The following is a 19,224-nucleotide window of genomic DNA, read 5'->3' on the forward strand; positions in this document are numbered from 1 at the left end:
GGGTGGGGCAGAGTAAGAACGGAGAGCGGGCAGAGGCCAGGCCTCACCTCCTGAGGGAAGGAGCCACAGAACGTTGTGGCTGGCCTGAAGCCTCCCCTGACTGCCAGGCCTCGGGGACGGGGACTCAGTCACTGTGTGCACTGTGTGGTCCGAAGAGATGGGAGCAGCATCGTCACAGTGGGCAGAGGAAGCAGGACGGTCGTGCAGGCCCTGGGCCCCCCAACTGCCAGCACAGTCCAGGAAGGTCACTGCAGGCTGCCTCTCAGGGAGGACTGTTCTCCAGGCCCAGGGAGCAACATGGTCAAAGCCAGAGCGACGCCAATAAGGAAGTCGCAAGTTCTCCGAGCCTCAGCTGGGTGGGAAGCCATGGCAAGGACACAGGTCACCACAGGCCCTCGGAGCAAGTCCCAAGCTCATGGGAGTTTAAGTTAGTCTTCGTTTAGTGGCACGTGGGTGCAGGGGTGCAGGGGAATGCAGTGTGTGACATCATGCTGGATACCCGCTGATCCTGAAGTCATCAACACCCACCCTGACACTTCTGATGGCACAGTGACGTCATTCCAGTGACAAAGGGCATTTGTCAGGTCAGCTGGGTCCCAGGGCTCAAAAATGGCCCCAAAGTTGGCTCTTTCTCTTTCTGTTGCTTTCCTCTTGCTCTCGGCCAGCTCTGAGGAGGTGTGCTGGGCTTGGGCTGCAGAGGCCCCAGGGCCCTGCTGGGCCTGTCCCCTCTGCAGTGTGGGCCTGGGTCACCTGCTCTGGTAGCCTGCAGCCCCCTCCATAAGTGCCAGTGGTGGAGACCAGCGTTCAAGGGGACTCGTTGCCACCTCCCTGGGCCTTGGGTCACGGAGCAGTGGCGTCCCCCACTCCCCCTTGGGCACTCAGCTGGGAAAGCTCGCCGCAGGGTGGGGCCACCGCTGCTCTTCCCTCCTTGGTGACCAGGCTCCCCGGCTCACAGCCCCCAGCTCCTCCCCTTGCTGGGGAGCATGTAGGAGCCTGTAGGTCCTACTCTTCTAGAAAGTGCTGGAAGGAAAACAAAGAGCAGGGCTGTTAATCTCCACCCCAGGCTCTTAAGATATTTAAGATGGTTTCTGGCCTCTGAAAAAAGAGGGGGCCGCCTTTCTGTGCGGGGGTTTTTGTTTGGTTAGAGAAACAAAAGAAAGAGGTGCAGAGGGGCGGCCCCCTGCTCTGTCGCGACAGCCTCCCCGCCATGTCCTCAGCCGGAAGCAGGGACTCCCCTGCAGTCTGTGTCTTCTGCAGGATGCCAGGTCCCGATCAGGCCCCATCCCCAGGAAAGGCAGGGAGGAGACGAGCATCTCTTTCCCAGAGCAGCTTGGAACAGCTGCTGGGCCCGCGTTGAGCTCGCGTGGCCGGCTCGCTCCCTGGCTGGGGTGCCCGGGGTCCCCCCAGGTAGGGACTGGGGACACCTCCCAGTGGTCCTGGGCCTGCCTGGCGAGGGGAAGAGGGAGGCTGCCTCATGAGCTTGCCAGGCCAGAGTTGTCCAAAGGTGAGCTGGGCCTGGCCCACACCTGGGACAGCTTTGGGGGAAGCAGGCGTGCCCCGGTTTGGATGAGGCTGGGCTCATCCTGGCTTCTTTGGAAAAATAAGGACCCACTGAGTCCTTACTCCTACCAAGTATCCATGGGCAGTGGCATGATCAGTGTGGCTGCCCCTTCAGATGGGGTCCCCAGTTTGCCATCCCTGCCCCCCACCTGCTTGATATCCAGCAGGTCCACAGCGACCATGTCCCCACAGGGCCCAGCACTTTTTGTCAGAGGTCCCCAACTGCCACCTGTTGGAACCACCTGGAAACTTTAAACGCCCTGATGTCAAGGTCCGTTCCCAAGCCACTAAACCACAACCTCTGGGGGCGAGGCCTTGACGTCAGCATTTCTTAACCCCCCACCCCCACCCGCAGGTGCCCCATGGTGGCGTGGGTGTGAACCAGGGCTTCCCTGCATGAGGTGGCCCCTGGCTCTGGACCAGGCGCTCTGTACGCCACTGGCTCAGAGCCCCCGTGCTCCCTGCCTCATAGACACCAGAAGACGCACGTCAGGAAGCCAAGAGTCAGCCGCATACGGGAGCCTGGCAACGCCCTCCCCGGAGGACTTCCTGGGAGAGGTGGCTTGAGCCGCGGCCTGGGAAGGGTCACAGTCATTTCTGGAAATCAGAGCTCGGTTTCAGTTCAGCGGGTGAAAATATTCTCTGGCTCATCTCTAACAAGTAGTCATGGTTCCTGCCTGCAGAGATTATGGAGTGTTTATGGCCCTTGGTCATGAATTATTAATGCTTTTGAAATTGTGGTCATTGTAGTTTACTCAAAAATCATTAAGAAGCCAATTTATCATACAGCGCTTAAAAAAAAAGAATGAAAATCACTGAGGAGGTTGAAATCTTTATTCAGTCCCAATCCCCCAGGGTCTACGCTGGTGCCCAGGGCACCGTGCAGCTCACAGGCCTGGGGCTGGGGTCATGTCCTCCTGCGCAGAGCCATGGAGACCCCTGCCACTCTGTTGGTTGGTACCCATGATGCGCCTGGAGGGCTGTGGTGCAGGTCCCGAGTCCCCAGTTAAGGAGATCAGCCGCAAATCCCAAGGTGTGACCTCGTCGTGTCCCTGGACCCCTGTGACCTGTCTCTAATGCCCTCTGGTGAGCTGGCGTAGAAGCTGAGGGCAGCCTGCATTCAGGCTCCCAGCGCAGCGCTCGCCCGTCCTGGGTGTCCAAAGGTGGAGTGGCAGCAAGAAGGGGCACGATGCTCCTCCCCCTGCAGGGGCCTGCCTAGCTCCCTCCAGACCGCAGGCGGACCCCTCCAGCCTTTCCTGTGTGTGTCCCCTGGCAGCCTAGCCCCCAGTGCCCATTCCTAACACTCAGAGCCACTTGTGATCAGGGACTGCCATCTTTTGCAGTTGATTAAAACTGCTGTTGACAGTGCTCACATCTGCCCAGCTCGCTTTGTAAAGAACTGCAGAAGCCGTTTAACTCTCCCACCTAGAAAACGCCACACCTCCCCTCTGCATGGGCGTGCACACACATGCCACTTCCTGTTATTAGCAGAGACTTTGGTGCAAGACTAGAGGCTCCCTTCATTTTTCCCAAGCAAAGGAGGAGACAGAGGTCTCAGGGGAACACAGGAAAGGAGACAGTGCTTGCAGGCACGAGGTTTTCTGGACACCACCTCTGTCTCTTCAGTGCACCACCACAAGCACCGTCTCAGCACCTTGCTGCTGTCTTGACGCTTCTCTCTACTGGTAGCTCTTCATCTAGGAGTTCAGTTCACAGGCCAGAGGGAGAGCCTGGTCCCCTGGCTAGTCAGCACCTGAGAATATTCATCAAGGCAGGTGGGACTGAGGGTATGGGGTAGCTCAGGGATGGAGAGCTCGCCTTGTCTGCATGAGACCCCTCCCCAGCCCCACAAAAGGAAAACAAAGGAGAAGGAGGAGGAGGGGTGTTTGGGGATCCATGCTTCTAACACCAGCCTCAGTTCCCACTGTAATCAGCTCCTTCTGTGCCCTTCCCTGATACTCTACAGTCTCCAACTATGCAGAGTATGTGTTCTGTCTCCTGTGCCACCTAGCCACGCCCTCCTTGTCCAACATGGCAATGACACCCATTATTTTGTTCCTGGATTATTATTAGTAGTAGTATTAGTAGTTTTACACCTTATTGTGTCTTGGAGAACATTCCTAGCAGGTTGCATGGGCAGACCTCATTCTTTTTATGGGTTTATCTCATTGCACATATACCAGAACACAGTCCTTCATTAATACCAGTTGTGTGCGGTAATGCATGCCTCTAATTCAGCTCCTCAGGAGGCTGGGGCAGGAGGATCCCAAGTTAGAGGCCAGCTTAATGAGATCCTGTCTTAGTGAGATCCTGTCTCAAAAAAATAAATGAATAAAAAGTTTTGGAGATGTAGTTCAGTGGTAGAATATCCCTGGGTTCAATTCCCAATACCACCCCCCCAAAAAAAAAGAAAAGAAAGAAGAGACCATCCTAGTAGGGCCTAGAGAAGTGTCCTGTTATCAAATACATTAATATATGTGCAGCAAAATATGAATATTCATCCAGAGTGAGATGTATAAAGGTCATACATTTCATGTCCACTTGGATGGGATTTTGCTGCTAAATAATTGCATAATGCACTAGAAGGTCCTGGTTAATGAATGTCTAGGCTATTCATAGTCTTTTGCTACCCTAAGAATCGAGAGTGTCCTAAAGCACATCTTTGTGCACATGTGCAGAAATAGCCAAAGGTTAAATTTCTTAAAAGTAGAATTAATGGATCAAAGGCTGTGTGCTTCATTGAGATCAGTGTGTCCAATTCATCTCCTAATAGTGCACAAGAGGGCCAGAGCTCTCTGTTCGAGGCCACCTTGTTGAGTGCTGTCCAAGTTCAAGTGTGGCTGTCCTTGGCAGCAGTTCCCGCATTGAAGCCTTGGGTCAGTCTCTTGGGAAGGACTTGGGGGCATGTCCAGCGCCTCGATTTCTGAAAATCTCTTACAGCCTTAGCTCAGAGCCCCATCCTGGCTGTCTGCAGGAGGCCGAGGGACTGGCCACTCTCCTGTCGGTTTTGACCCCGCTGGTGAGAAGACGGCAGGCCCTTCTCCCTTCCTCACTGCAGTTCTCAGTGTCCTTGCAGCTTAGTCCTTGGGCCACCGGGAGCTGTCCCTCCAAATTTACAAGAGCTCAATTGCCCTTTTTGAGGGGGGTGCAGCTCAGCGACAGAGCACGGGCTGAGCAGGCACAGGGCCTCGGGCTCCGTCCCCAGCACTACCTCCCCCAAAACATGTGAGTGAAAGGAGGAAGAAAGACAACTAGGCATGCGGGGCAGCATTCCAGGAGCCTGCAGGACAGCTGATGTTCCAGATGGGCACTTCTCCTGGAATGAAACCTCTTAGTTCATGTTTCTGGGCAGACAAGAGCGAAATCCGTTTTGGGTTCAACTGTCAGATGAATTCCCAGTTATCACGGCCAGTCCTTTTGATTCTTGAGGTCTTGGTCTCTGTAACTTAGAGAACTTGGAGTGGGGCCCCTGCAACATTGGCCACTTGTGATTTATGCAGAGTTGGAAGCAGGACAGTAAAGTGTTGAGCTTGTGACCCTGGAACCAAACACCTGGGTTCCTCCGCCAGGCACGTGACTTAACCTCGCCGTGGCTCAATCTCCCTTCTCATGGGTAGGGATGGTAGAACCTGTGGCACGGCACCGAGGTGAGGAGTCAGTGAGTTCACGTGGGCCAAGTGCTTAGAACGGGGCTGGCACATACTAGCAGCTCAGTAAATGTTGAGGATTATGATTTAGGACTGGCAGGGCAAAGTGGCTTTGGTGATAAAGCTAATCCCTTCAAAGACAAAAGGTGAGGGGTGAGTCTTGCCAAGAAAGAGCAGGACTCAGTTTGGGCCACTGTCCCTCACTCATTTGGTACCATCATGTGCCGGGCGAGGTGACGCACCCTGTAATCCAGCAGCTCGGGAGGGTGAGACTGGGGGATTGTGAGTTCAAAGTCAGCCTCAGCAACTTAGTAAGGCCACAGGCAACTCAGTGAGACCCTGTCTCTAAATAAAATATAAAAAGGGCTGGGGATGGGGCTCAGTGGTTAAGCACCCCTGGTACCAAAAAAAAAAAAGGGGGGGGACATGTAATCTGTCCCCTTGGGAATGACCTTGTGACTGAATCAGCCACCTGCCCCAGACTCTGGCAAGCAGGTAGGAGCTGCAGGAGACACGTACGGAGACATAGCCCCCGTAACCCCAGTTTAACAGCAGCAGGGCCCAAATTTGAACCTTGAAAAGCAAAGAGAATCAATTTCCGATGCAATGGCAGGAAGGAGAGTGACGTGTCTGGAGCCTCCTGGGCCAGCTTAGCTCCCAGCACAGACTGAACCGGAGGAAGAGCCCTCCGAGAGCTGCAGCTGGACCAGCAGACACGATGGCGGCGAAGCAACGTGCCCTTCAACAGAGCATCCGCAAAGTTCGCTCGGTCCTCAGATCACAGGCATGAAATTGCCTTTACGGTGTCCCTGTCACCTCCTCCCTACACTCGGAGAAGTCAGCTTGTGGGGTGTGGAATATGATTAGAAAAGAGAGTGGGAGGCGCCTGAGAGTGACCCCTGGACGGTGTGTCTCCAGGTCACAGGGGCCTGGAGCACACCGGGCCATGTAGGCCCCGTGCTGCCGCTGTCACTGAGCATGAGGACGCTCCTCTCTCCTCTGAGGCCTCTGTTTCCTCTGGGTTCCCCAGACCTGGCAAGAACCAGCAGTTCTGACTGTAACCTCATCGGGGCCCGGGGCCAGGTCTCCAGACCCTGCTCAGAGGGTAGAAGCCCTCGTGAAGCCAGCTTCGGTGAAAGAGGGAATCTGTTCCCAGGGTGGGTGGCAGCAGGCATGGCTGTATCCAGGTGTCCTGACTCAGCCCTCTGCGCCCTGCTGTCCTGCACGACGGGTCCGTTCTCAGCAGGCTTTCAGTGGCAAGACAGTGCCAGCTGCCCAGGCTTACTGCGTGGAGATGAGATGGCATCAGGAGAGAGCCCGGGCCTGGAGTCAGGCAGCCTAGATGATCCTGGCCCATCCCTTCCCCCTGAGCCTCAGTTTCTTCACATGTAGAATGGGCGTCTGTCACCGGGGTGGGGGATTAGAAGAGGGCCTGGCACATTGTGGCACTAGCCAGGCTCAGTCTGGCACCATCCTGGGGACACTAACATGGTCAGAGAGGGGCGTCTTCCCAAAGGAACATAAGGACCACAGAGAAAGGATGGGAAAGGGGAAAGGGTGGCCGGCAAAGCCGGGCGCCACTGCATGGCCACTTTGTGGAGGGAATGGCAGAGCCGAGATGGCAGAGTCTCTCCAAGTGGCATTCAGCTGGGCACTGTGGTGCACGCCTGCAGTCCCAGTGACTTGGGAGGCCAAGGCAGGAGGATTGTGAGTTTGAGGCCAGTCTCAGCAACTTAGGGAGGCCCTGAGCAACTTACTGAGACCCCATCTCAATAAATAAGTCTGGAGACACAGTCCAGTGGTGAAGCACTCCTGGGTTACATCCTCAGTATTAAAAAAAGAAAAAAAAAACATGTAGAAACTTAAATTGTTTCAAAAAATGTTCTTTGGGTCACTTGTGTTTCATTTCACACCTGGGAGATGGTTGTCACCAAAACAATAGAACAGCAGTGGTGGAGGGCCAGGGTCTGGGCTGGACTGTCTGGGTTTGCCTGCTGGCGGTACCACTCAAGGACGGTGTGACTTCTGGAAAGTTCTGAAACCTTGGTGCCTCCGTGTCCTCATCTGCAAAATGGAGCTGAAAATAGTACCTCCTGGTGGGCTGGCCAGGGCTGGCCAGGGAGTCCAAAGAGCGGCACACCTGCCGGGGCCAGGGCGGGCTGCTCCTCCAGTCGGCCCCGGTCCTTCCCGCTCTGTCCGCTGGGGTGGTGGGCTCAGGGCAGAGGGCAGCAGAGGTGTGGTGACACCTGCAGCCCCCACCCCAGTGGGCCAGACACTCGGAGTCCCTGGTTTGCAGACTAATGCCACCGACGGCAGTGAGATTAGAACATGCAGAAAGGCACAGAAATCCTCCCCCGATCCATTCTGGATCGTTCCTATTACTTGTTTGTATGTTGCCTCCCCACTTTTTCCTGTACAATTACATATATTTCAGAATTAGACTCGTCCTTTAATCAGGGACAGTGAGTACCTTCCATTATTCTTAACTTTTTGTTTATTGAGGTATAACATGTATAAAAAAGTAGCCAATCTTTTTAGTTATTTATTTTTATATGGTGCTAAGGATCGAACCTAGCGCCAGGCGAGCGCTCTACCGCTGAGCCACAACCCCAGCCCCCCCAAAATAGACAGTCTCAGGAGTAGAGTTGCACGAGCACTGATGCAGGAATACACCTGAGCTGACACCCCCCAGTCAGCAATGTGGAGCACTCCTCGGGCCCTAGGAGACCTGCATGTCCCCTCCCAGGTAACATACCTCTCCAGAAACAACCGTGATCTTGACTCTGACAGCGTAACTTTGCCTGTAGTACAACTTCATACAAGTGGAATTACAGTGTGAGTACTTTTTATGTCTTTTTTCCCTGCTAAATGTGTCTGTGAGGCTCACTCGTACTTTCAGAGGTGTATCAGCCGTCCGTTCTTTGCCATTGTGGTGAGAGCTTCAGTTATTCTTGGAAAAATCAAGTTAGAAAACAACTGGAGTTCATTGTCATTATTTTACAATTCCTGTTTGTACAATAAATTAAAATATCCCATCAAATTTCCCCTCAGTCTCATTCCCCTCCCCCGAAGTAACGACTATTAACTGGATGTTCACTTTTCTAGAGCTTTCTGTATTTGTGCGCCTCCCTTCATCATTTAGTTAGGAGTGCATTTGGCTTCAAGTAACAGAAAACACAACTAATAAGAGCCTGAAGTGGGGGTCAGCGATTTTTTTCCTGTAAAGGGCAGATAATAAATGCTTTGGTCTTACTCTGTCACCACCACGCGATTCTGCCACCGAGTGCAAACAGCCCTGGTTAATATGCAAATGAGTGAGTGTGGCTGTGTGCCAATAAAACTTTATTTTAAAAAGTGTCTGGCCACATTCAGCCTGTGATTGTAATTTCTTGACCCTTCACCTAAATAACAGGGATTTATTTGGTTTATGTGGCAAGAAATCTGTAAATAACCCTGTGAGGGGATCTTAATCTGTGCCTCCGTTGGGGAAGCCCGTCGCTCTAAAGCCTTGCCAATAGCGTGAGTGGCCTTTTACGTTTCGCCAGTCCTCTCTGTCCCCACTCCTGTGTCTGGGTGAGTGCCTTGGCCTGACCGTCCACGTCGCTGACTTCCTATTGATTCTCTCCTTAACAGACTGCAAGGCCCTGTCAAACCCTCGGATACTGTGGAGCATATTTAAAATCTCTCTGCTTCATTGTTTTCTCTGTTCTTTGGTTGTTCTTTCTTGTGTGTGTGTGAGTGTGTATGTGTGTGAGTGTGAGTGTGTGAGTGTGTATGTGTGTGAGTGTGTGTGTGAGAGTGAGTGTGTGTGTGTGTGTGTATGTGTGTGAGTGTGTGTGTGTGAGTGTGTATGTGTGTGAGTGTGTGTGTGAGTGTGTGAGTGTGTTGTGTGTGTGAGAGTGAGTGTGTGTGTGAGAGTGTGTGTGTGTGTGTGAGTGTGTGTGTGTGTGAGTGTGTGTGTGAGTGTGTGTGTGAGTGTGTATGTGTGTGAGTGTGTGTGTGAGTGTGTGAGTGTGTTGTGTGTGTGAGAGTGAGTGTGTGTGTGTGAGTGTGTGTGTGAGTGTGTATGTGTGTGTGTGAGTGTGTGAGTGTGTATGTGTGTGAGTGTGTGTGAGAGTGAGTGTGTGTGTGAGAGTGTGTGAGTGTGTGTGTGTGAGTGTGTATGTGTGAGTGTGTGTGAGAGTGAGTGTGTGTGTGAGAGTGTGTGTGTGAGTGTGTGTGTGAGTGTGTTGTGTGTGTGAGAGTGAGTGTGTGTGAGAGTGAGTGTGTGTGTGAGAGTGTGTGTGTGAGTGTGTGTGTGTGAGAGTGTGTGTGTGAGTGTGTGTGTGTGAGTGTGTTGTGTGTGTGAGAGTGAGTGTGTGTGAGAGTGAGTGTGTGTGTGAGAGTGTGTGTGTGAGTGTGTGTGTGTGAGTGTGTGTGAGAGTGAGTGTGTGTGTGAGTGTGTGTGTGTGAGTGTGTGTGTGTGAGTGTGTGTGAGAGTGAGTGTGTGTGTGAGTGTGTGTGTGTGAGTGTGTGTGTGTGTGTGAGAGTGAGTGTGTGTGTGAGAGTGTGTGTGTGAGTGTGTGTGTGTGAGTGTGTGTGAGAGTGAGTGTGTGTGTGAGAGTGTGTGTGTGAGTGTGTGTGTGTGAGTGTGTGTGTGTGAGTGTGTGTGAGAGTGAGTGTGTGTGTGAGTGTGTGTGTGTGAGTGTGTGTGTGTGAGTGTGTGTGAGAGTGAGTGTGTGTGTGAGAGTGTGTGTGTGTGTGTGTGTGAGTGTGTGTGTGTGAGTGTGTGTGAGAGTGAGTGTGTGTGTGAGAGTGTGTGTGTGAGTGTGTGTGTGTGAGTGTGTGTGTGTGAGTGTGTGTGAGAGTGAGTGTGTGTGTGAGAGTGTGTGTGTGAGTGTGTGTGTGAGTGTGTGTGAGTGTGTTGTGTGTGTGTACGAGTGAGTGTGTGTGTGTGAGAGTGTGTGTGTGAGTGTGTGTGCAGCGCTGGGTCTTGAACCCAGGGCCTGTGCGTTCCAGGCAGTCACCCTCCCTGAGCCACGCTCCAGTCCTTGGTTGTCATTTCTTCTACTTATCACTCGGACCCCGCTTCCCTAGTGCTGCTTTCCTGGAGCCTTGGTGCTCGGTGGACATACACCTAGGGGTCCCGAGGTGGCCTGCCTTCTGCTCGGTGGGCGCCCTTTCCTCCCTCCCTCCCTCACATTTTGATGTGGCTTTACCAACATGGAATGTCTCTCCTTCTAACTGGGTCCCATTCTTGTGGATGGACCTGGGTGGGACTCCCTGGGGGGTACCGTGTCTTCTCAGTTTGCCACAGCGATGGTGGCAGAGGGGAGGACTTGTCACGAGAGCGTGGTGGTGGCCTGTCTTCTGAACACAGGGCCTCCCTTGTCCTTCCATCCGGGTCCTTTCTGTCCCAGTGGCCACCATCACGGCTCTCAGAGGCTGGTGGATCAGAGGGCCACCTCTGGCCTCCCTTGCGGGTGGGCACTCTCCCGCCCTCTGCCCAGGCCTGCCCCTCCCTGGGCTCCGGGGCTTGGTTTGGAGCTACCCAGGCCCCCCTGCCTGGACAGCGCCTCCTGGCTTCTGCTTTGCCCGTGTCTCTTTGTCTTGTTCTGGTTCTGGCTGCTGTCCGTCCACTCCTCGGGGACTTCTTCACATTTTTAATCTGCCAGTGCCCCTCCTCGTCCTCCCAGGTGTCCTTTCTGAGGACTTGCGTGGGTGGGAGAGGACAGCGTGCCGATTGCTCTTGGTCTGCCCAGCTCCATCCCTTCTCAGGGTGACTTCTTGGTGGGACTTGGCCTTCCTGGTCACCTGCAGAATCGGGACCAGACAGAACGTTCCAGCTACGCACTGGTCCCCTGTGGGATGGGGTGTACTGCCCAGCGACAGCTGGCCTCAGAATCCCATCTGCTCTGGGCTCCTCCTCGGAGCCTGGCACCCTCCCTGTGCCGTGGGGATGAGGACGAGGGTGCCACCTCACTGGGTCAATGAGAGGGTCAGCCGACAGGGGGAGGGGCCTGGCACCCAGCAGATGCCAGTGCTTGTCAGTACCCTTCCTCTCTCCAGGTCCCAGCGTGCCACCGTGTGTGCCCTGGGTGGGAGCTTGAGGCTACCACACCAGCTGTCACCACGCCAAGCACCTGAGCCCAGTGCTCTGTCTCTGTCCCGGAACTTTCCCCAGGCCACGCTTCCCTCCCAGGCCTCTGCCGCCCGGGACCTTGACCTTGACCCTGTGGATTTTATTCACCATGTAAAGGTCCACCGTGGAGCCCACAGAAATTGATCTGAACTCAGAATCTGTCACCAAGGTTTTTCCAAGTGTCCCTCATCTGAATGTCATCCACAGACTTAATTAACAGCCATTGATAAAATTATGGCCTGGGATAGGACAAGGACAGAGCCCCACGCGCCCCCCCTTCCCGGGAAGAGTGATCTAGACGACTGGGTAGGATGATTAATTGGCCGAGGTCCTGTAATAGCATGTCCTTGTGGCTTGATTACAACAACCACATTAGCGACCACACAGTGGGCGTCGTTGACCAAGGGACAGACACCGAGGAGCCATTTTTTATTTGTTACTTTTATTTCTTAGAGCAGCTCCGCAGGGCATTCGTATTACTCAGGACTTGGTTAAAAAAATAAACTCGATGACTTCATCATGAAGCTCTGAGAGGGAGCAGGGCCGATTCTGAGAATCCAAGGGCAGGGACGCATCGGGTGGCGGGAGCAGCCGGAGCCCTCCTGGTCCCAGGTCCCAGGAGGCTCCTCTCAGTTCTTCCCGTGGCCCTCTGCTCCCATGTCACTCTTCCTCCTTGGTACAAACGCGCTCTCCAGAGACTCTCTCCCCCGAGCTGTGTCTCCAGCCCTTTTTATTTTACTTTATTATTTATTTTTGACACTGGGTCTCATTAACTCGCTGAGGCCGGCTTTAAGCTTGGGATCCTCCTGCCTCAGCCTCCTGAGTCCCTGGCATTACAAGCTTGTGTTACCGCCCCAGCCCAGCTTTCTCTTTTTCTCAGTTCACCTGGCAGAGAAGAGTCCCCCCCAGTGACTCCTGAATTCACTTCCCCTTCCAAGAGAGTAGCCAGACCCTCCCCAAGTCTCTGAATCCAAACTCTCCTGGGTCTGGTCCATCCAGCCATGGCCGGTGGCAGGGTCTGTCTTGACCTGACTCCCAGGACTCCATGCTGTGACCTGCTGGCTCACAGGATAGGGTGACCCAGAGGGTAGCTGCACATTGACAAGCGGAAGTGAGGCCCCAGGCGCGCAGCCTGGGTGGGAGGAGCCGGGCTTAATGCCCCTCGGTCTCTGTGGCAGCTCGGTGAGCATCCCGCCCAGGCTGGCTCCGCTGTGTGTCACTGAGGACTGGCCACTGACTCAGGCGAGGGACCCACCATGTGTCGTCACCACGGTTCAGCCCCTGGCCGGGGTGCAGAGGTCCTTGGTACTTCTTTCTGGACGACTCAGTTGATGCCGAGTCTCAGAAGCAACGTTTCACGGAGGGACGTGATCCTGAAAGGCACAAGAGCAGACTCTGGAGTCCTGTAGAGCTGGGGTCAAGTGCTGGCTCCGTCGCTTCCCCTTGGACGACTCCCCGTGCAGCGGGGCTGGCGTGGCTGGGGACTTCATGGCACAGGCATGCGAGCGCGTGCGTTCATGAACTTGGGGGTGTTTTCAGGGACCTGCGGTGTCCTGGGCTGGCCCAGGCCTGGAGACCCTCCGTGGGCCCCTCAGAGCCCCACCGTCCTGAACCCCATGTCCTCGGGGTTGGAGGCCGAGTCTCAGCAAAGAAGAAAGGCATGATGCGCGTCAGAGACAACAGTGAGGCAGGCGGGGGCCGGGCAGGGCCTGGGGAAGGCGCCCTGTGAGCTGAGGAAGGGGCAGTGGGGCCTGGGGGCAGGACCTGTGGGCTGGAGCTGGGAACTGGGCTGGGTTGTGAGAGACCAGGACGGTCACGGTCAGGTCACACTGGCCTGCAGCCATTTGTAAGGGTGAGGGCTTTTTGCTGGGGTGAGGGGGAGCCACCCTGAAAGTCAAACCTGCAGCTTCTCCCAAGTTGTGCTCCCGGGGTGGAGAGCAGGCTGCAAGGGCACCTAAAGAGGTGCTGGTGGCTTGGCCTGGGGACAGCAGCAGGGCTGCCGAGAAGGGGCGGGTCCCAGCCCTGGAAGGTCAGCCTATTGGGGTGGGAGGGGCGTGTCTGGGAGAGGAATGGAGGGCCCCGGAGGACCTCAGGTTTTGGTCTGAGGACCAGAAAGATGGCTGTTGCGTATGCAGGTTTGGGGATCGTCCCGAGTGGTGTCAGCTCACAGGTCCTCGCGGGCAGGGGTGGGGGAGCCTGCAGTGGGGAGGAGCCCCCAAGGCAGAGTCTGGCTGGGGGTGGATCACTGAGGACAGCTTCCCTCTTTCATTTTGGCACTGGCGTTACTGAGAGCTCGGACCTGGCCTTCGGTGCCATTCAATGACGAGGACATGGTTTGAGAAACAGGAAAAGGTTTTCTTGGTTGGCTCGCAAAAGAGAAGCACAGGGGACTCCTGTCCCAGGGGGTCTTCAGGAGGTGACTCGAGCCTCCACTCCAGGTGCTCTGTCTGGCTAACCTGGGAGACGGTCAGTCTGAGACCTTCTGGGGCCGTCCCCAAGTCTGGGTGACTTCCTCCTGCAGTGGCAGGGCCGTGCTCCTGGACAGGAAGCTCTGCCCAGGTGGGAGGAGAGGCCATCCTGTGTCCCTGAGCTGGAGAGAAGGAGAGAGGAAGAGAAAGACCCTGACCATTTAGCAATAGTCCCCAGGGCAGAGCAGCAAGGCTCTGTTCAAAGCATGAAGTGGACACTGTTCCCCCGGGACTGGACCCAGAGGCTCTCGACCACCATCCCATGTGCCCAGCCCTTTTAATGTGTTGATTTTGTCTTTGAGGCAGGGTCTTGCTAAGACGCTTAGGGCCTTGCTGAAATGCTGAGGATGGTCTTGGACTTGAGATCCTCCTGCCTCAGCCTCCTGGTGGCTGGGATCACAGGTGGGCACCACCGAGCCTGGCCTGACTGTTTTCCTTTTCTGAGGAGGGAGGGTGGGAGGGAGGGTCAGGAAAGGTGATTACTTGTGGGATAATAATGAGAATGGCTTCCTTGAAAATAAAAACTTTCTAGTCCCTTCTGCTCATCCCTGTCTTCCTCTACCTCCTTCTCTCCCCAACCCCTGGCCTGGAGTAACCATTGCCGCTGGAGAAGCCTGGCCTGCCACCTCCTAGACCTTTCTTTGTGTGTGTGTACACACCTGAGTGTACCCAAATACACCTGGAGCTCGAGTCATGGTGCTCCCTGGGAGCCCAGCAGCCACGAGGCCGAGGCAGGGGCCTCACAAGTTCCAGGCCGGCCTCAGCACCTCAGGGGGCCTCAGGAACACAGGGGGACTCTGTCAAATCAAAAACCAGAAGGACTGGGAGTGTGACTCAGAGGTACAGAGAGAGCACACTGGGTTCAGGTCCCAGGACTGCAAAGAATAAAAGTGTCATCTGGGGAGCTTGGGGGCTGTTGTAGCTTGGTGTCATGAGTCACCATGTGCAGCGGCTTTCCGACCTGCCGTCCCGGGGCTGCGGTCTTGACCTGGTGTCCTCTGGCCCTCTTAATCCTTTATCTGTCTGAAGGAGGGCTGGGTGGCTTCCAGGTCAGGTCCAGGGCTGGCCAGCTCCACTCCCCAGGCCGGAGGAGAGGCAGAGCCTCAGGGCGGGAGAAGGGCTGTCAGCCCCCAAGCCTGGAAGCAGAGCTGGACAGTCCCCAGCTGGAGACATGTGGGGCCTCCACCTGGCACGTTGTCCCTTCTCCTTGGGCACCGTGTGGCTTTCTCTGGGTGGGCTCCAGGGCGTGGGCCGGGTCTGGGTACGTGGAGGCCGGATGCTGCTTCTTGTTGTTTTGTTGGTTTTTCTTGTTTTAGTTCATCTGCCACAGGCTCCCGACCTGCCCCTGGGCGTGCTGGCCCAGCCCCGGGCGCTGCAGGCTGGATGGAGCAGGAGGAGGCCAGGAGGCCAGAGCTTGTGGCCGCTCTGGGAGGATCAGGCCACCCTGGGCTGAGGAGGTCCCAGCCTCCCTCCCTCCTAGGCGCAGCCGGCCACCCTCCACAGTCTGCACGCCTGATCCCCGGCCCCTCCCCGCAGCCCTTGTCCCCTCCCCGCAGCCCCCGTCCCAGGCCTCCTCGCCAGCCTCGCCGGCTCCCAGTCTCTGTGACAAACACACCAGTAGCTCCCGCAGGGACTCCTCTGTCACCACCCCCTCATTCCCTGGCTACGTCCTGGATCCTGCCTTCTGCCTCCAGCCTGGTGCCATTCCTCGTCTGCCACCGTGGCAACGCTTTCAAGGGCTGGTGTACAGCCCAGGTGTGACTGTCATAGCCCAGCCGCCTGCGCTGAGTGTCCCCCCCACAGGCCCCCAGCCAGTCAGAGACGAAGGCTCAGCGCCCTTCACGGCAAAGGGAAGTCGGGATCCTTCCCAAATCCAGAGCCTCATTCTGTCCCTGCGGGGTTTCCGGCGGGCATCCCCTCTGGTGTCAGTGGTTCCTGGAGCGCAGAGACACTGGGGTCACCTGCGTTCAACCTGCCCCATGTTCTGGAACAACTAAATGTTCTGACCGGCATCGTCCTGGGCGCCAGCGTCATGGAGCCCGTCTTCTCGGCCTCTGAGCAATTTCTATCAATGTGGCGGCGCTCATCCATCTCACTTTTTTCATATTTTTATTGGTACGTAATCCGCATAACAAAATGCCCCGTTTCAAAGTGCCAGCCAGTGTGTATGGGTGGTGCTGCCATCGCCACCATGGCCACCAGCTGATTCAGAGCGGGCACCTCTCTCCAGGGGGCCCTGGACCAAGGGTGGGTCCTCCCCCCTCCCCCTCCTTCCCTGGTAACCGCTCCCCCCCATTTCTGTCTCTGGATTGGCCGGTTCTAGACATCTCATATGAATGAGTCCTACAGCCTGTGCCTTCAGCGGCTGGCCTCTGTCACTTCGAATCATGTTGCCGAGGCTTGTCCCTATTGGAGGCTGGACGCTGCCTCATTCCTTCCTGGGGCTGCTGTGGGTTGGGGGTGGTGGCCCCACTAAGACTCCACCTCCAGGGGAGCAGCGCTGAGGAGCAGCCCCCAAGAGTCGGGTGTGAGGGAGCCGTCCTTGTGGAGGGACCCTGTGATCCGCTCGAGTAGCTTTGCCACCTGAGAGGAGGGTGTCATGAAGCTTCCTGGTTCCTCTCTCTGCGGGGTCTGCTGCGCAAGGTCACTCGCTTTCCCTCTTACCACCATGAGACCCTCGCCAGCAGCTGAGCAGAGGCAGGGGTCATTCTCCTGGGTCTCTGGAACCATGAGCCAGATACATGTCTTCTCTGTAAATTACCCAGGCTCAGGTATTTTGGTATAGCAACAGAAAAGGAGCTAAGATGAGGCCCGGAGAATATTCCACTTGGTTTAGTCAGTTTTTTGTTGCTGTGGCCAAAATACCTAACAGGAGCCCCTCAGAGGAGGGGAGGGCAGTCCGTGGCCAGCCGGTGCCATTCCTCTGGCCCTAGGTGAGGCAGTATGTCTCGGAGCACCTCCTGGCTGGAACCTGCAGCCAGGGAAGGAGGGGGAGGAATGGAGCCCCCGGTGGCCAGGGAGGGGGTGGCACGGGGCGTCACGCTACCTGGCACCTCTCAACTCTCAGACCAGCGTTGTCTTGTGTGGAAAATAACGGGACTCATTTTTGAGCATAAAGCCAATTTGGGGCCCCAGAACTCTGCTGTGCCCCCCGGACCAGGAGTGAGGCTCCCTGTCACTGTGCAGGTGGGACTGGCCCTCCCTGGGCGGAAGCCGACCTGCTGGGTCCCTCCTCCACCCCCTACCCCAGCACCCCCACCCCAGCCCCAAGGGGCTCAGGGTCCCCTGGAGCTGTTCCCTGACACCACCCTCCCTCCTGCAGCCCCTCCCCGCACCCAGTCTCCTGCGGAGCCCTTCCTAACCAGGCCCCCGCAGAGCCACCACCCTGCCAGGCACCACCTGCGTGCACCTCCACGGTGCCTGCTGCGCTGCGTTGGAGCAGCTGCGTCCATGTTTCCTCGCCAGGTTCTTTGAGAGCAGGATTTTGCCTCCCTCTGTTCATCCCTCCCGCCCCTTCCTTCCTCCCCACAGTTACCTCATGGCTCCTCCTGTGCGCCAGGGCTGCCGCGACCCACGGGTCAGTGTGGGAGTGTGTGCCTGCCTGCCCACGTGCGTCCAGCATCCTCGGGGGGACAGGGAAAACACAGGTGCTTTAGAGAAGCCCGGGTAAGGGCCGAGGACTGGGGTCGCGGGGTACCATAGTCAGGAGAGGCCCCGAGAGAGGACAAGGGACAAACAAGCTCAGCCTCGCAGAGGGGACGCTCCAGGCAGGAGACAGCAAGGGCACCCACTGAAGAGGAAGGGCACTGGGCGCCCTTGGGATGCGCAGGAGGTGGCCTCTGCAGCCGTAGCCCAGCGCCCGCCCTGCAGGAGCCCAGGGGGCATCTGCAGGAGGCACAGGAGGAGGAGGCCCCTCGTTTCTTTCCCCTTTAGGGCCTGGGGGCTCCTGGGGATGCCTGTGCTGGGCGGGAGGCCCTCTCCCCTGGAAGGAAAGGTCCTGGTGCAAATCGGGCAGATGGAAACAGACTAGGGGGGACTTCACCCCGTGGCCCCTCGTTCTGGCAGGCCGAGGGCTGTCTTGCAGGACTCGGAGGCTCTGCCAGCAGAGGCTGCTCTGAAGCTGCCCAGGGTGTGGATCCTTCCTCCTTAGGGGGCAGAGGCTGTGTGTGGCAGCCCCACCCCCGCGCACTGTCCTCGGGGATGGGCTGCCTCAGCCTCCTGCCACAGGCCCTTTGCAGTGCTTCTCCAGCCCTCCGCCCTTCTTGACTCAGGACTCACTTGAGACCTCAGTGAGATGATGCCAGTTCTGCCAAACCCTCCAGTAGCTTCTAGGTGGCCTCCGCGTAAGGCCAAAGGCCTCCCACCGAGCTGCAGGGGCGCTAGAGGCTGGCCAGGTCAGTCCCCCGCCCCAGCCCTCCAGGCCCTGCTTCTCGAGCTCTGCGACAGCTTCTCTGGCCTTCATACCCTTCCCCAGTGACACTGAGGGTGCTCCCCCGGCCTGGGCGCTGTCGTTCCTGGCACCCCCAGATGCCCTCCGGAGAGAGATCACCTCCTCCTGGCTTTCAGGTGCCCCTTGAATGTGCCCTTGCTAAGGAGGCCTCCTGAGCCACTGGCAAGTGGATCCTGTCCCCTGCCACCCCCATGTCCCTGCCTGCCTGTCTCCATGGCACCCATCTCCAGCTGCCACCCTGTGGGTCTGACTTTGTAAAGTCACCTGGGTGTTCCAGTAGAATGTGGCCTCCATGTGCCACTGCTGTGTCCACAGCACCTTAGATCAGTGCCCGTGCAGGGGCTGCGCTCGGTAAGTGTGGGAGCCTCTCCCAGCTGCGCTCTGAGCCCCTGGACCCAGCACAGACTTGGGGTGTGAGTGAGGAGGGGCCAGTGTCGGTTTGCACACACCCCCCCCCCCCCGTGCCTCAGAGGTGGCTCCGTAAACATCTCCTATTTCAGTGGCTCCGTATTCACATCTGCAGCTACCTTTGGTTTATGGCGAGCACTAATGACTTCCATTTATAGCGTTAGTATAAAGTTTCCTGTTTAGAGTAAGCTCCTTCAGGAATTCACAAACCTGTATTCACCAGCCAAGAAGATGATTTACAATGCACAATGCAATTTTATTAGAAAACTTTTCTGACAATAAAAATGCTAATTATTTCCTATCAGTTATATTTTAAAAATGATTCCTGAGATAGCCGAGGGGGAAACATTTTTTAAAAATACAGTGTACTGTGACCTGGAGTCCAGGAGGAAATCCAGGATTTGAGATGTGCATGGATAATCTCTAAACCCTGAACTAAGGAGAAAACCTCACGGGATGTATTGTGTTGGTAGCGATTACTACACAGCAGGAGAGGTGATAATGAGCGTAAGTCTAAGATTTTCCAAAAATAACCCAGCCTCTGCCCTTGGTTACCCATCTGGCGGTACA

At 56.3% G+C, this 19,224-nt stretch overlaps 1 protein-coding gene and 1 long non-coding RNA gene across 5 annotated transcripts in view; one reads left to right on the top strand and one right to left on the bottom strand.

Moving 5' to 3' along the window:
* KATNIP (katanin interacting protein) overlaps positions 1–19,224 on the top strand; it is a 144,661-nt gene that overhangs the window by 18,863 nt on the left and 106,574 nt on the right. The window lies entirely within an intron of this gene.
* LOC308652346 lies at positions 11,962–18,641 on the bottom strand. The gene is made up of 4 exons (XR_014022763.1): positions 18,511–18,641; positions 17,332–17,419; positions 14,456–14,593; positions 11,962–13,918 (listed from the first exon to the last, which is right to left on the bottom strand). It is a non-coding gene; the product is annotated as an uncharacterized lncRNA (long non-coding RNA).

Source organism: Spermophilus citellus (genome assembly GCF_964194105.1).
Source record: "Spermophilus citellus genome assembly, chromosome: 6".
NCBI classification, from domain to species: Eukaryota; Metazoa; Chordata; class Mammalia; order Rodentia; family Sciuridae; genus Spermophilus; species Spermophilus citellus.